Below are 2,500 nucleotides of genomic sequence, written 5' to 3' on the forward strand. Positions count from 1 at the left end.
AGGGGGACGAAGGCCCTCGGGCGCGGCCACGACGGCCACGGCCACGACGACGGGCCTGCGAGGCGACCCCAGCCGCGCCGCCGGGGTGGCAACCCCCGGGCGGCGATTGATCGTCAAGCGACGCTCAGACAGGCGTAGCCCCGGGAGGAACCCGGGGCCGCAAGTGCGTTCGAAGTGTCGATGATCAATGTGTCCTGCAATTCACATTAATTCTCGCAGCTAGCTGCGTTCTTCATCGACGCACGAGCCGAGTGATCCACCGCTAAGAGTTGTCTGGCTTTCGGCACCGAACCCCGCACACGGGCGGAGGGGGCCCCTTTTTTTCTCTCTCGCCGAGGGGGCACGCACGCGGGCCGCCCCCGGCTTCGACCGTACGAGCACACAACGCAACGAACCGAGTGGGGGGGGAAAGAAAAACCATCCGAGAGCGAAACGCCCAACGGAACGCTCCGAAGGTCGGCGGGAAAGGCGGGGGGACCCGCGTCCCCGACCGCCTCCCCCCGCCGCTACGAGCGAGGGGAGACGCCGCCGGCAAACTGTGCCGTCCTCCGGAGGCGGCCCAGGCGCCCGGGCTCGGCCCGGCCTCCGCACGGAGGAGGCACGCGGCGCGCGCCGGACCGCGGGGGGACACGGCGGCCCGCCCGGCCTCGCTGCAACGGGACGACGGGACGCACGCGGCCGGGGGCGCGGCCGTCGGCCCCCGCGCGCGCCGCTCTCCCTTCTCACCGCCGCTCCGCGGACCCGCGGAGCGCCGCCGCGCCACCGCGCGGCCGGCTCGCTCTCTCTCCCCAGCGGCCTTGCCGCGCTCGAGACGGCACGCGACGGCCACCGCCCAACCGGCAACGCCCCCCGCGGGACCGCTCCCGCCGGGAAGGGCGAGCGCCCGGCGGACGCGCTCCGCCGCCGGCGCCGGAGGCGGGCGCCGCACCGAGACCCGAGCCGGCGTCGCGAGCGCCCGGAGCCTGCCGGACGGCTGACCCGCCGCCGCAACGGCCGCACTCCCGGGACCGCCGCCGCCTCGCACCGTCACGGAGCCCCTTTTTCCTCGGGCACGCGCGGCCCAGGGGAAGGCGTGCGGCGCCGAGCCGGGGGGGTAGGCGGGGAGGGGGGCAGCGACGCCCGCCCTTTTCTCCCCGCTGACCGGGCGGGGAGACCGGGCGGGGAAGCGCCCCCCCCCCCAACCCCCCACGGCCGCCGCGCGCACGACCTTCCTCCGGGGCTCCGCGAGCGGACGGAGAAAAGGGCGACGGGGAGGCGGCGGGCGGGGCCCGGGCCGGGACCGCCGCCGGCGACGGCGGGCGCCGTCCGGCCGGCCGTCCCCGCTGGCGGGGGACACTCGCCGAGCGGCGCCGCCGCCGCTCGGCACGGGGCCGCCCGCGCTCGCGGACTCTCCGGCGACGGAGGGACCTGCCGAGCGCTCGGCCCCGGGCGGGCGGGCGGTCGCTGAGCCGGGGACGGCCGGCGACCGGCGCCGCCGGCGCGCTCGAGGAGAAGGCCGTCGAGGGGAGAGAGACGGCGCGGCCGCGCCGCGCGCGGCGCCGCACCCCAGAGACCGCAGAGGCGGCCGAGGAAGGAGGAGAGCGCGGCGGGCCCCGGCGGCCGCAACCCCGCAGCTGAGGAAGGGGCGAGAGAGCGCGCGCTCTCTGCCGGCGTCGCCCGTTTCGAGGCGAGCGGGTCGGCCCCCGCGGCCGACCGCGCGCCGCGGCCTCTCCGCCGAGGCCGGGCCGCGGAGAGGGGGGGGCAGGGCGCCCCTCCCCGGCGCGGCGCGACAAACCCCCCGCGCGCGGTAACGCGGCGGGACGACGGCCGCGCGGCCGGTGGCCGCGGGCACCACCGCAGGGGATCACGCGGGAGTAGCTCCCCACCCCTCAATGGAGCCGCGCACCGCCGCCCGGCAACCGCCGCCGCCGCCGCCGCGGCGGAAGGACGCGCCGAGCCGCCCGAGTCTTTAAACCGCCGCCCCGGCTCGGCGGCGGCCCTTTCGCGGCCCCCTCCCCGCAGCGTTTGACGACGCCGAGGAAAAGGAAGCCGGGGGGCCGCCGGAGGCGCGGAGCGCTAGGTACCTGGCCCTGGGGCGAGGGAAACGACCTGCATGGCCCCGCCGGGGTGCCTCCCCCGCTGCCGCCCTCGGGGGAGCGTCCACCGGCGGGGGCGCGCCCGACGTCTGCCGCCACCACCGCGGCGTCCTTCTCGGGGCCCGGGGTTTCCCTCAGTAGCCCGGCGCTGCGCCCGAGAGGACCGCCGCGGCTCGGGCCGCCCCGCCGGTGCGGGGACGCGGCCCGGCCGCCGAGCGACCTCGCCGACCACGCCGGGAGAGGCCGCGGCGACGACGACGCCGGCGGGGCGAGGAACGCCTTCGCCGCCGCCTCCGCCGCCGCGCCTCCCCGGCGGCGGGTCCCGCGCGCTCCCCCGCCACGAAGCGCGGCCCGGAACGCCCGGAGGACCTCGACCCCCGGCGTTTCCCCACCCTCTGCCGCGCCAGAGGGCCCGCCTCGGGCCC

General features: G+C 79.3%; 1 non-coding gene across 1 annotated transcript; it reads right to left on the minus strand.

Annotated features, from left to right (window-relative positions):
- Positions 1–118: 118 nt before the first annotated feature.
- On the minus strand, positions 119–271 carry LOC146764474 (5.8S ribosomal RNA). The gene has a single exon (XR_014950824.1). It is a non-coding gene; the product is annotated as a 5.8S ribosomal RNA (ribosomal RNA).
- Between the last annotated feature and the right edge of the window lie 2,229 nt (positions 272–2,500).

This window comes from Lonchura striata, chromosome 33 (genome assembly GCF_050655825.1).
Source record: "Lonchura striata isolate lonStrDom1 chromosome 33, ASM5065582v1, whole genome shotgun sequence".
Taxonomy (NCBI): Eukaryota; Metazoa; Chordata; class Aves; order Passeriformes; family Estrildidae; genus Lonchura; species Lonchura striata.